The sequence below is a fragment of the Portunus trituberculatus genome, chromosome 38 (assembly GCF_017591435.1).
Source record: "Portunus trituberculatus isolate SZX2019 chromosome 38, ASM1759143v1, whole genome shotgun sequence".
In the NCBI taxonomy this organism is placed as follows: domain Eukaryota; kingdom Metazoa; phylum Arthropoda; class Malacostraca; order Decapoda; family Portunidae; genus Portunus; species Portunus trituberculatus.
Window position 1 is genome coordinate 35774043 of NC_059292.1, and position 15000 is coordinate 35789042.

Here is a 15000-nt window from a genome sequence, read left to right on the forward strand (position 1 = left end):
TGAGACTTTTCCTTTCGTTTTACAGGCACGTTTAAATAATCTGCTGCCTACATGATGGAAAATCTTTCTTCTTAACACCTCTTTTTTGCAGAGATTTTTCGTAGCAGCAAATGGGTTAATTGGATGAGACGGTCTGATTCTTGCCTCTTCATTATCGTAACTTTACATACTATAACTAAACAAATATAGAATCAAAGGTACTAAATTCTTGGAAGTTCTTGATTATTTATTATATTACCAGCGGCGTCTTTCTTTATCCTCTGAACTCCCACTAAATAATTTTCTTAACTTCGGAGCATCACAACACTCAAAAGGTTAGATCGTAAAATGTCTTTGCTACATTTTTACAAACTTATTACATCAATATCCGCGATGGTACCTTTCGCTTCACCAGACCGTGATAGGATGAGCTCTTTCCGTTGATTCCTGAAACAAATACTTCCCTTTCTTGCGCTGAATTTTCCCGTTTATCATCCACGCATTGAGGATCTGATGTACGTAAACAATCTCTCCCCTTTCTTATCCCTTCCTTCATTTTATCTTCCGTAATCCTCCACACTCTTGTAATTAAGACTTTTCCCATTCATCTTGACAGGTCAACTCAACAAACTAATTCTACGGTAATTGCTACATTAATTTACGTCTCCTTTTTTTTTTCCAGTATACTTTTGTGAGCTAAGGAGAGTACGTAGTTGCCTTTGTCTTGTATCTAGTGACCTTTCTCTCTTTCTCCTTTAATTTAGTGTTCGCAGTCAAATGTCTCCTAATGACTGCAGCTCCTCAGTCTTTCAACATAATGACCTCTTACCTCGTGTTTCTCGTGCAGTTTTACTTAATCCAATTTTTTTTTTCAATCACTATTTACATACATTTTGGAATTTGGCTACATATTTCCCCGTGACACGCATTTACATTAAACCTTTTTTTCTTTATTTATGTGGGCTTTTCACTGGAATTCATAGGCTAAAGGGGATACTTTTTAGGGTACCTCCTATCTCAAAGCCCACCCGCTAGGAAACCGTTGCCCCGAGTGAGGAATCCCAACCTACACTCGAACCGTTGACAGGATTCGAACCCGTGCGCATGGAGACCCCTCGGACCCCAAAACATGCATGGTTCCACTGTATCACTAATAGCAATATACCATTTGTTATTGATTTCAGTAACTCCAGACTAAGCTAAGTTAAGAGTGCAGGTATTGAAAAAATAACAACTACTCAGTCATCCCATTTGCTTCCAGTGATATCTTTCTGCTATACTTTAAACTTGTTCTGGGACATTTTATAAGAACTGAATAGAAAGAGTAGACGTTGAAGCTTTAGTATTACATGATTCATACACTCACATCTTCTCGCCCTACATGTCCGTCCCACGTCCAGCTTCCTAGCAAATCGTTAAGTGTATATCATGGAATCCTTGTCAGTCGTGCTGGCATTATCCTCATCACTCTATATTCTGCTTTAACTTTTCTTCTGTTAAACCTTCTCGAGTCAGATCTTTGTTGTTTTTATGTCCATCTACCTTCAAGGCACGTCCATCACAATCACCACCACCATCACCACCACATACGCATTTTATTCTTCACACTTACATGAAAGTATCTTAGTTTTTTCAGAGTTTCAGTTGTATTTCTTCTTGTTTTGTGAGTATCTTAGGTTGAAATTATCTTACTCTTCTCTTGCTTTCTTCTGAGGGAAGGATGATGATACTCACATGAAGTGGTTTTCCAGGAAGACGTGTGTTGGATGAAGAAGTGCTCAAGTATTTGTTTCCTTGTGTCTATACATAGCTGCTTCATTAATCCTTCCTAGAGCTACGGCCGTCTGTGCATTTCCACTCTGACGTCTTCTTCTCTGTCCGTCTTCATGTTCCTCTTTTCTTCCCCCTCCTTTTCTCCTCACCTGCAGTGATTCCTCGTCTTGTCACACTTTCTCCTCCTTTTCATTCCTTTTCCTTTCATTAGTTGTTCCTTTTTCTCCATTACTTCTCTCATTCCTCCTCCTCCTCCTACGTCTACCTTTCAAACACACACATAATGTTCGCACCTCTTTCTTCACCTTTACCTCCAAAAATAAAACGATGATTTTTTTTTGTGTACTTAGATTCTCCTCCTCAATCTTCCTCCTTTCCTCTATCTAGTGAGGAAAGGAGGAAGAACAGAACGGTGTTGGTGTAGTGATGCTAGTGGTGATAGTGGTGATGGGAATTGTGGTTATGACGCAGATTAGAAGAGAGAGAGAGAGAGAGAGAGAGAGAGAGAGAGAGAGAGAGAGAGAGAGAGAGAGAGAGCGAGAGCGAGAGAGAGAGCGAGAGCGAAAGAGAGAGAGAGAGAGAGCACCTGCGAACACAACATTTTATAAGCCGTAATCCTTTCCCCGCTGGACATACAGTAAGCTTAGCGGCATTGATTTCCCGGCATGCATTCAGCGTACCTGTGTTGGCCCTGTGTGTCCTGACAAGCGAGGAGGCGGAGACACGTGCTGCTGCCTCATTGACTCCCACACGCGCCGGGAAATTAGGTCAAGGGATGCTCTAATATTCGTGCACCAAAATTATTACTCAAATGCCACTTTCTGTAATTTATTAATCTCGTACAGTGGCTTCCAAACTGTGGTACATGTACCACTAGTGGTACGCGAAGGCTTTCCAGGTGGTACATGAGCACTTTCAGGATCATAAGCGATTTTTAGTTAAATTAAATTAATTCGTTTTTAAGAATAATGATCAATGCCTTACACAAGGTAATCTGGCATCGATCAGTTGGTGGAGAGGAGACAGATGCATCCCTCGCATTAAATTGAATTGTGTTCCTTGTTGTTAGTTTATTTGCGTGTTTTACTTGTGAATAAATTTGTATATGCTGAATTTGATTGTTTTGAACCAGGTGGTATGCGGGGACTATACCGAACCTCCAAGTGGTACTCGCTCTGGGAAAGCTTGGGAACCACTGATCTAGTACCTTTGTTGCAGGATATTTTTTCCTGATCGTGAGTGTAATAGTTGACTTCAACTAAAAGTTTTCATTACCACGAAATTTATATTTTGAAAATGGGTGTGTGTAGTGGGTAACACACACACACACACACACACACACACACACACACACACACACACACACACACACACACACACACACACACACACACACACACACACACACACACACACACACACACACACACGGCCCGGTAGCTCAGTGGTTAGAGCGCTGGCTTCACAAGCCAGATGACCGGGGTTCGATTCCCCGGCCGGGGGGAGATATTTGGGTGTGTCTCCTTTCACGTGTAGCCCTTGTTCACCTAGCAGTGAGTAGGTACGGGATATAGATCGAGGAGTTGTGACCTTGTTGTCCCGGTGTGTGGTGTGTGCCTGGTCTCAGGCCTATCCCAAGATCGGAAATAATGAGCTCTGAGCTCGTTCCGTAGGGTAACGTCTGGCTGTCTCGTCAGAGACTGCAGCAGATCAAACAAACAGAGAATTACACACACACACACACACACACACACACACACACACACACACAGGCAAACATGTGTATACCTACTCCACATCATACTTTTCAGTACTTACATTTATTTGCGTCTGTGAAGGAGAGCTGAAATTGACACAAAAAATGCCAATATGATGTTCCTTGAAAGCAAAAGTTGAAATGTGAATAGATTTACAAAACGTTTACTCATTTAGCTGTAGATGACTGGCTATTGGTTACTGATCATCTCCTATTTAGAGGAAGCAACTAGAATGAATCCACACAGTCTTCATTGCTGGAGTGTTTAACGATAACTGAGCATCTTGAAAAACTTGAGAGTAAAACATGGTAGGTCAGATCTCTCGTTCAGATCAGTGCTCAAGAGTATATAGGTTAGGACTATCCTCCTCACTCCTAATGCCTCAAAGAATCAAATGACCGCCGTGGTAGAGGCGCGGTATTTCATTGGTGTCTCATTTTGATGTTTTGTGGAAAGAATTTATAAATGAAAATTGTTTGTTGGAAGTCTTTCGTCTTTTTTTTTTTATTATCGATATGTGTGTGTGTGTGTGTGTGTGTGTGTGTGTGTGTGTGTGTGTGTGTGTGTGTGTGTGTGTGTGTGTGTGTGTGTGTGTGTGTGTGTGTGTGTGTGTGTGTGTGTGTGTGTGTGTGTGTGTGTGTGTGTGTACATGTGTCTGTGTGCGCTTCTGTTGTGCTGTTTCGTGAAGCACTGGCAACAACGTCGAAGGAGAAAAGGAAGAAAAAAATGTCATTATAGTAGGTGTGTGTGTGGCCAGCATACTTGGCAGTGCAGGCTGCCCTCACAGCGTGCTAGTATTCATCTGATTCTAGATTGCTATTAAAGGAAATTGACCACTCTGGCAGTGATTCCCTTCCAGGCACAGTGAAGCTTTTGGTATCGAGAGTCAAAGGCCACAGCTCCGGGATGTGCCATAATTAAGTTAGTGGTTGCTAGTAAGCGTGGAGAGGCGCACGTGGAGCCTTCAGCTCTCAAAGGTCAGGAGCTGGGAGGCGAGAGAGGCTCTGAGTGGATTCAATGGGAATTGATTGGCTCTTAATTGTGTCGGAAGAAAAATGCGTTTGTGAGAGCGGCGGATGCTAAGTTGCTTTAGGGAATTAATTGAGACCTGCATGAAAATTAGCGGCAACACCATTAGCGGGAGTGAGGAGAGCACGGCAGGATTAGTGGATGAGTGACGACAGGCGGTGCAAGGCGAGGGTTTTAATACATCTAAAGTGGCACTTTTATGAAGGCTGAGTGAAATGGATGTTCTTAGCTGAGACTTAATGGAGAAATTTAAGGCCTTTCACATTCACGTGCTAAATTTGTGGATATGACCAAGTATTTCACCGCGAGGAGGCGGCGCCATGCATATCTGAGTGAGAAGAAAGACGCAGCTGTAACTAAAGATGTTTCAAGTCCTTTTACAGAAGGTATACATGCAGGATGCTGAGGAGGCGCTTCAGGCTCCCTCTACCTCTATTACGATCCAATCTGCTCTCTACCGCCTTTCACTTTTAGCGTGATTTCAAGCCCTAAATGCCTGCCTTCCTTTTGCCACAACACCTGATTACTGAGAGGCGTGTGGTGCGCTGCCTGAGGACCCTCTGTGTTTTCCAAGATATCATTGCCCCGTGATTGGGTGGCTGTGGGGAATGGAAGTTGTGGAATTATGGCATTGCTAGGCGGGCGGGTCACGAGGTGCAGGGGTGCGTGGAAAGCATAGTGCAGGAACCAGCGGGTCAGGAGGAAGAAAACTATTCTCTCTGTCAAGTACTTTTGGAATGAGACGTGAATAGCTGAGGACAGAGATGCAGAGTTGAATGAGGTGAAGCGGGATGTGTCGGGCAGAGAGGTGAAGGATGTGCCAGGCAGTTGAGTGAAGGATGTGCCAGGCAGAGGAGTGAAGGATGCGCCAGTCAGCGGAATGAAGGATGTGCCAGACAGCGGAGTGAAGGATGTGCCAGGCAGCGGAGTGAAGGATGTGCCAGGCATCGGAGTGAAGGATGTGCCAGGCAGTAGAGTGAAGGATGTGCCAGGCATCGGAGTGAAGGATGTGCCAGACATCGGAGTGAAGGATGTGCCAGGCAGCGGAGTGAAGGATGTGCCAGGCAGCGGAGTGAAGGATGTGCCAGGCATCGGAGTGAAGGATGTGCCAGGCATCGGAGTGAAGGATGTGCCAGGCATCGGAGTGAAGGATGTGCCAGGCATCGGAGTGAAGGATGTGCCAGGCATCGGAGTGAAGGATGTGCCAGGCATCGGAGTGAAGGATGTGCCAGGCATCGGAGTGAAGGATGTGCCAGGCAGCGGAGTGAAGGATGTGCCAGGCATCGGAGTGAAGGATGTGCCAGGCATCGGAGTGAAGGATGTGCCAGGCATCGGAGTGAAGGATGTGCCAGGCATCGGAGTGAAGGATGTGCCAGGCATCGGAGTGAAGGATGTGCCAGGCATCGGAGTGAAGGATGTGCCAGGCATCGGAGTGAAGGATGTGCCAGGCATCGGAGTGAAGGATGTGCCAGGCATCGGAGTGAAGGATGTGCCAGGCAGCGGAGTGAAGGCAATACTAGGATGTAGGTATTTCCGGGTGATTTTATTCATGAAAACAAATTGAGTCATTGGATAGAGCAGACATACCGGCTAGATACCCATTTAGGCTGAATGGGTTGATGGTAAATCTCTCTCTCTCTCTCTCTCTCTCTCTCTCTCTCTCTTTGTGGAAATTTTACTCACGACTGCCCACCGTCGCCCTTCGTTTGACTAAAATTCCCACACCTAGTGACTTTGGGCCTGGAACACCATCTTCACTTTGGGAATGCGTAGAGGGTGTCCACTCTGTTAAGTCGCTTGAACTCACTGTAAACAGGGAAGGAAACAGTGTAACTTATTCCCTAGTTTCCGTATTTCGACACCTGTAACAACATGTAACACTAGTACAAGAGTTCAAACTTCTTACTTTAATTGTTGGTTCGTCACACGTCATGATTATATTTTATACCTTGTTTCGTATAAATATTGCAATTTGATACGTAACCGAAACCTTGTTAACCCAAACCATATACTTGTAACCCAATTGCAAATAAAGTATGTACATACACCAGTATAAGTCATTGAGAATTATCACTGTGGGACAAATTCCCACGCACGCACACACACACACACTCTCTCTCTCTCTCTCTCTCTCTCTTATAAAATGTTGTGTTCGCAGGTGCTCTCTCTCTCTCTCTCTCTCGCTCTCTCTCTCTCTCTCTCTCTCTCTCTCTCTCTCTCTCTCTCTCTCTCTCTCTCTCTCTCTCTCTCTCTCTCTCTCTCTCTCTCTCTCTCTCTCTCTCTCTCTCTCTCTCTCTCTCTCTCTCTCTCAGGTTTGCATCATTCCCATACTTACCATGAGGGACGTGCTTACTGTTTGCACGATTTGCTCCGGTTGGCTCTGACGCTCGTAAAGGAAAATGTCTCCCTCACCGTTTGCTCACATCTTTGTCTGAATATTCTCATTCGAAAAGCGAGTCGCATTAAAAAGATTAAAGGCACCGTAAATGGACTTTTCCTCCACATCATCTCTTTTTCTCGACGCTCTGACAAATACAATATAATTTCATGGAATTTAAGGTACCCGTATCGTTCTTAAAAAATTTTCTTAGTTATCTTACGTGAGGAAAGTGTGAATTGTTCTATTTCAGCAGAAAACAACAGTTTGATTGTAATTTTTTTTGTTGGTATTATAGTTTCTACTTAAGAAAAAAGTTGGCAGTGAATAATTTACAAAACTCGTGATTTGTTAAATGTTGGATGTCCACAGGCTACTTCTATCATTCTATCAGTCCTTTGTGCAGATGGTGACGATAAAGTTGAACATTCTTGATGGTAAATATTAGTGCTAAAACGTAGAAATAAATCATTGCAAGAACCACATTATTTCTCCAATCAAGGAAATGTTAATTTTTTCCCTCATGAAGGCCTCCCGGTGACCACTGGAACTGCTGGGGTGACACCTCCACACAAGGCGCAAAACAACACTGCTTTTTAGATCAGCAGCAGAAGACATCCCTGCCCGGAATGGCTTGTGAAAGACTCGCCTGGAATGTAATAGCAGTAAGAAGGACCTTTCCAGAATTCCTGACATCTCTTAATTAAGGTGACCTGCAGCGCGGCCTGTGGGACGCTGCCGCCTCGTATCTTGTGGATCTTTTCACTTGCTGACAAAAAGAAATATTTTTTCTTAGGATTCACCGTCAGCTCACCTACATACTCTCCGGCAGCTTGCCCGACAGTGCGAGGTCAGTTATTACTTTGCCATCAGCCATGCCACAACCCAAGTACGGAAAGTGTCACCAGCAAAGAGTTCCTCAACACACACAATAGTTGGAGGAACGCGTGTGTCGCCGTGCAGAGAAGTGTTGAGCGCTAGCTAGACCAGGAAGCAGTTCAGACCGTGATGAATTGTCATTAGTTCAGACAGGTTTTCATTGAGAACCCATTGACAGTGACTTAACCTAATTTTGTCGTCATCGATATATATGAATATAAGTATTGTGTAGACACGTTTGATGTGAATTTGTATAGATAAAAGATAGATAGATAGATAGATAGATAGATAGATAGATAGAGATAGATAGATAGATAGATAGATAGATAGATAGATAGATAGATAGAGAGAGAGAGAGAGAGAGAGAGAGAGAGAGAGAGAGAGAGAGAGAGAGAGAGAGAGAGAGAGAGAGAGAGAGAGAGAGAGAGAGAGAGAGAGCATTAGGCTTTCAAGATTTTGGTATAATTACAATAGGAATTTTCACCGATTACGACTCATTGTGGATATTGGAGCATCGAGGAGGTTGTTGTCGTTGTTGTTGTTGTCGTTGTTGTTCATTTCTCCTCCTATATCCTTCATTTTCCTCTTCACTTTCCGCTTCCTTTCCTTCCTCCTCCTCTTCATCGTCATAGCAGTCATCATCCTTATTATCTGCATGCGTTATTCTCTCCACCGCAATTACTCACCTTTTATTTACTTCCTCAAACACAACATACGATACATCGACTCATTACTATCCTTTCATTTCCTTCCCCCATAATCTTCTTTTTCTCTGGTGCATTTCATAGGGCGGTTAATGGAATACCTCCCATGCCGTGACCCTTCCATCTCATTTAACGGCAGCGTGTGATTGGTGAGTCTTGCGCTAGAGGGAAGCCACAGCTGATTGGAGGCTGGGGAGGTAGGTGGTGAGGTGGTGAGGAAGGGCAAGGCTTACATAGAGGTTAGAATCATCTGTGTGTGTGTGTGTGTTTGTTTGTGTGAATTACTATTTGATCTAGTGTTTTTTTTCCTTTCCTTTCTTTCTTTGTTTCCATTTATTTTGTTTGCTTGTATTGTTCTTTGTTTCCCTGTGTTTGTTTTTTCCCTTCCTTTTGTTTTTTTTTCTCCTGCTCCTCGTTCTCCTTCTTCTTTCTTTTCATTTTTCTTTTTTCTCTTTTCATAATTCTCTTTTCCCAAGGTAACGGTTATGTGTGTATAGGTTAAGATACTATGACCTTTCTCTTTCACTCTCTCTCTCTCTCTCTCTCTCTCTCTCTCTCTCTCTCTCTCTCTCTCTCTCTCTCTCTCTCTCTCTCTCTCTCTCTCTCTCTCTCTCTCTCTCTCTCTCTCTCTCTTTTCTGACCTAGAAGAATCCTCGACAAATCCATCTCAGCCAGAAAACCAGCAACATTTCAAAACGAGAGAGAGAGAGAGAGAGAGAGAGAGAGAGAGAGAGAGAGAGAGAGAGAGAGAGAGAGAGAGAGAGAGAGAGAGAGAGAGAGAGAGAGAGAGAGAGAGAGAGAGAGAGAGAGAGAGAGAGAGAGAGGAAGCTGTTTGCCTCCTCCTTGGTAATCTCTTTGACCGACAGAAGCTTTGATGGCAGGGAATCAAACATTTACTTCAGAGGATTTGTTTGGTGGTGGTAGTGTGAAGAGGCGGCGAAGGAGGTAAGGATGGGGGAGGAATATATAGGATGCTAATACGTGGAAGGCTGGATGTACAGAAGTGCGGGTGTATAGATCAGCTGACTCACGTGGTGCTTCTTGCGTTTTAATGAAGCAGGATAGGCGCTGTCATTGAAATATGCCCTAAAATGTGGTGAGATTATTATTATTTGTTTTTTTTTCAGAAGCGAAGGTAAATGTTCAGACTTGTCGATGGTGGTTCTTCCAGTTTTTCTTTTTAGATTTTAGATTTTTTTTTATGTACAGTTGGTATTATTTTCTATTTTTTTCCTATTTATGTCTTTTCTTTGTTTCTTTTATCTTTTGTATGTGGTGGGATTTACCTTCTTCTGCTGTCCAAGGCCTACGTCTCCTGCTTTTTTTTTTCTTTTTATACCATGTGGGCTTTTCACGGGAGTTTATGGGATAAAGGGGATACTTTTTTGGGTTACCTCTTATCTCAAAGCCCACCCGTTAGGAAACCGTTACCCCGAGTGAGGAAGCCTAACCTACACTCGGACCGTGGACAGAATTCGAACCCATGCGCTTCGAGACCCCTCGGACCCCAAAGCACGCATGGTTCCACTCTCTCTCTCTCTCTCTCTCTCTCTCTCTCTCTCTCTCTTTACAGTGTACGTAGCATCACTCGTCTCCATCATCTTCATGTTCTCTGGAGAGCCAACCTGCTCCACCTGCTCCCATCTGCCCACTTTCACTCACGTCGACACGAGGCGTTCGTTAGCACTGCCTTGCACATCATCTCCACAAGCAAGCCTGTTTACCTCCTGGGGATGCGCGAGGAAAGACTTAAGACGGAGGCTGAAGGTTTGCGCGAGTATTTCTAGCAAGGAAGTGAGCGGCGTGTTGATTCTGTTCTCCCAGGAAGGTTTATAGAGAGCGGGCGAGTGTTTGGAGGAATAAGAGTCACATACTCGGTAATGTAAACTCTTTTTCATCTTTACCGAGTGGCTGCTGTAAGACACATGTGTGTTTGTGGAGGAAGAAGCAGCAGCAGGTGTCCACTTTGTTTTAATAGAAAATTTCAACGACTGTATTTGATTATTTTTTGTTTGATTCTTTTTTGTTTAGAAGTTCTCTCATTACATTACTACTTTGTCTCATAACTCCATCACATGCATTATTATATTCCCTTTTGTTTTATTAATCAAGGAACTCTCATTGTTTTACTGCTGTATGTCATGTTCTATACATCGTCTCATGAATAAAAGAAAAAAAAAATATCTGTGGCTTGACACGACCTCGAGACTGCAAAACTGTTTACATTGATGGACATCTGGCGGTGGGCGACTTCTTCCTGCGTTAAGCCATGAATACATAGAGACATGAACTCAGTGAAACGGTACAACTGAGTAACTTTTCTATTCAACTACCATATATCATCACTAACAGATATTCTAAACCGTGTAAAAAATACATATATATCTCTGCTAAATGAGTCATGAGCTAAGTTTTAATGCCCTTCACTCAAAAAATATTGCAGGTTTGTATATAAACCCAGAAGTGATACGCCAAGCAGAATTAAACTCATACCGGTGTGCTGGAGTTAACCTGGAGCGCGGCATTTGACTGAAATTTGAGAGGAGAGACTAAGAGCATTGATACAGTCCGCTATGAAACTCGACTGGTGATAAAACAGATAGGGGTAGCAGGAAGCGCTCCCTCTCCTGACCTTCGTCTCTTCAGGGCCGCGTTAAATATCCATGAAACTGAAATTGTAACTGAGCAATAGAATGACAGATTACATTCCATAATTCATTAAAAGGCTCTTTGATGAAAACATATTGATAAGTTTGGATATTGGAGTGGGTAGATTTAATTGGTTTATACACGAGGTTATGAGAGAGAGAGAGAGAGAGAGAGAGAGAGAGAGAGAGAGAGAGAGAGAGAGAGAGAGAGAGAGAGAGAGAGAGTAGGGGATTGTGTTTAGGGTGATGTAGTCAATGAGCAAAAGAAAAGAATGAATCACGGGACTCACTCACTTACTTTCTCAATCATTTACTTATTCACTCTTTCACTCTCTCACTCTCTCTCTCACTCACTCACTCAATAACTCAATCACTCACTCGCTCACTCACTTACTAACTCACGCACGACAAAAAAAAAAAAAAAAAAGGAAGGCGAAAAAATAAAAGTAATAGAAAGTTGCGAAAAGAGTTAAGTGAAATCTTTACGAACTTTTTAATGATCCTTCTCACGACAATTTTAGAACGTCTCTCTCTCTCTCTCTCTCTCTCTCTCTCTCTCTCTCTCTCTCTCTCTCTCTCACACACACACACACACACACACACACACACACACACACACACACACACACACACACACTGGGGAAAATAATCTATGAGGTCTTCTTTCCTTGCCAAGCGTCGCAAAGTTTTCCCGACTGTCGATCTCACATCACAGTCAGTCCTCGCGGCCACAAGTCCCCAGGGAAGTGACGGGCACCATTACGAGGGAAGGAGGCAGGAGGCAGGAGGCAAGGGAGTGTTGGCGGGAAGTGGAGGGTGGCAAGAAGGAGGGGAGAGGTGGAAACAGGGTGGACGGTTAGGGCGACAGTTCCCCGGCTCGATAGAAAGAATTTATTCTCATTTCTCTCTCTCTCTCTCTCTCTCTCTCTCTCTCTCTCTCTCTCTCTCTCTCTCTCTCTCTCTCTCTCTCTCTCTCTCTCTCTCTCTCTCTCTCTCTCTCTCTCTCTCTCTCTCTCTCTCTCTCTCTCTCTCTCTCTCTCTCTCTCTCTCTACTCTCTCTCTCCTGTGTTGCTCTCCATCTCGGCAATATTTTTTCAATCTCATCTCATTTGTTTCAATCTTCCACTTTTCTCGTCCTTCCGTGCAACTCTCTCAGGCTCATTCGTTCTCTTTTCTCTCATTTCTAATTTTCTTTTAAGGTTTTCTTTTCCATTATTTTTTCTTTTATCCATTACTACGTTTGTCTCTTTTTGCTAAGGGATATGATTTTCTTTTAATGTTAGTTCTTGTGGATGTATTGCCCCACACAGTTTCGTTCGTGTATGTACATATGATAGAGAGTTTCATTCGTGTATGTACATATAATAGTGTAAGTCATAATAAAAAATCAATAAGAGGTAACTATTTCTAACTACGGTGTTGTGATGTTAGGAATAATACGTGACAATTCATATTCGCCAAGAGGACTTCGCTGGATGGTGGATGTGTGAGAGACTGCGTGTAATCTAAGTAAGGTGTGCGGCAGAAGAGGTGAAAGGGCAGGTGTATACAGTGAGGGTTTGTGTGTCATTCCGGGAGTGTGTTGTTGTTGATTAGCTCCCATGTTGACGTAATTCCTGTAGTGAGTCTGAATAATCCACCACCGCTGTTGATGGCTTGACAAAAATGTACTATTTTCTTTATGTGTGAGCTGTGGCCCTCACCTTTGTGTGTGTGTGTGTGTGTGTGTGTGTGTGTGTGTGTGTGTGTGTGTGTGTGTGTGTGTGTGTGTGTGTGTGTGTGTGTGAGCACAATATCCTTTACATGTTTTTCCCTCGCCTGGTTGTCTGGGCTCTAGAATGCCGTAGTTCCATTATAACACATGTTTTCATTTCTACCTTTCCGTCTTGCCTTACCACCAGTAGAATTGTGTACTGCTGCTGTGGCTGTGTGCGTCATTACATTCAACAGTCACCAAAGATTATGTTTCCATATTTTTCTCTTATTTTCCTCTTTTTTTGTGGGTCTGGATTCTTTCATATGTAAAAATGCAGTTTATCTAAAAGTAGATATAACTCACAATACTGTATTTGAATCCATTCGGCAATATATAATCACTCATGTTTGGAGGAAGTGAGCGCATGTATAAATAAATGTTTGTGTGTCAGTCTTTCAAGGCTTAAGGAAGTAATTATTGACTTACATGATTGGTTGATTGCCACTGGAAATTGTTAAATTGTTAGTCATGACGTCCCGATTCCTGAGAGAGAGAGAGAGAGAGAGAGAGAGAGAGAGAGAGAGAGAGAGAGAGAGAGAGAGAGAGAGAGAGAGAGAGAGAGAGAGAGAGAGAGAGAGAGAGAGAGAGAGAGAGAGAGAGAGAGAGAGAGAGAGAGAGAGAGAGAGAGAGAGAGAGAGAAACATAATAAATTGTCATAATATCGCAGTTATATTCGAGTTAAGCTCAAAAAGTGTCTTAAATTTCGTGAATATAGACAATTTAGTTGAAGTTAACAACATTCTGAGCCTCGTTGACGACTCCCTGCCGCGATTTTGCTGCAGTTTGTCGATCAAATACCTATCTATCCACCCCGACTCACCTACCTACACACCTCCTCCCCATCTTCCTCCTCCTCCTCCATACCTTACCCCACCACTGATTTAACAGGAACACGTTATTCCATTTTCTCCACCTTCTGTCCCCTCTCCCTGCTAAGTTTCCCGTATCTTGGTAATTCTGGTCTGTGGTACTCTCTCTCTCTCCACTAGACCTTACCCAAACTTTCCCCTGATCTTTGGTGTAGTATACGAGGAAATAAGTTTTAAGTTTCCCCTCCCTTGGTAATCTTCACCCAATCTTTGCTGGGACTTGCGTGCTTCCCCTGTGGTAGAAAGCTAATAAATGTGACTGTTTGCATATCTCGCTGTAACAAAGCCGCTTAGCGCTTCGCCGGAGGACTCAGTGTGGGGTGCTGATGTGAGTTTTCTATATGAGCCAGTTAGAACTGGTTTCCCTGCACCTCCACAGTGCCGCAACTCTCGTGGTTTCTGTTACATATATATATATATATATATATATATATATATATATATATATATATATATATATATATATATATATATATATATATATATATATATATATATTAAGTGTTCTATTGACTGTGATGTTGTTTTATACCATCGTCATTCGACACACATACACACACACAAACACACACACACACACACACACACACACACACACACACACACACACACACACACACACCCGGTAGCTCAGTGGTTAGAGCGCTGGCTTCACAAGCCAGAGGACCGGGGTTCGATTCCCCGGCCGGGTGGAGATATTTGGGTGTGTCTCCTTTCACGTGTAGCCCCTGTTCACCTAGCAGTGAGTAGGTACGGGATGTAAATCGAGGAGTTGTGACTTTGTCGTCCCGGTGTGTGGTGTGTGCCTGGTCTCAGACCTATCCGAAGATCGGAAATAATGAGCTCTGAGCTCGTTCCGTAGGATAACGTCTGGCTGTCTCGTCAGAGACTGCAGCAGATGAAACAGTGAAACACACACACACACCGCGTAGTGTAGTGATTAGCACGCTCGAATCACAATCGAGAGGGCCGGGTTCGAGTCCTGGTAAGCGGCGAGGCAAATGGGCAAGCCTCTTAATGTGTGGCCCTGTTCACCTAGCAGTAAATAGGTACGGGATGTAACTCGAGGGGTTGTGGCCTCGCTTTCCCGGTGTGTGTTGTGTGTTGATGTGGTCTCAGTCCTACTCGAAGATCAGGTCTATGAGCTCTGAGCTCGCTCCGTAATGGGGAAGACTGGCTGGGCGACCAACAGGCGACCGAGGTGAATTACACACACACAAACACACACA

At 43.5% G+C, this 15000-nt stretch overlaps 1 protein-coding gene across 8 annotated transcripts in view; it reads left to right on the top strand.

Moving 5' to 3' along the window:
• Positions 1 to 15000, top strand: part of LOC123514788 (atrial natriuretic peptide receptor 1-like) — a 491631-nt gene that overhangs the window by 230198 nt on the left and 246433 nt on the right. The window lies entirely within an intron of this gene.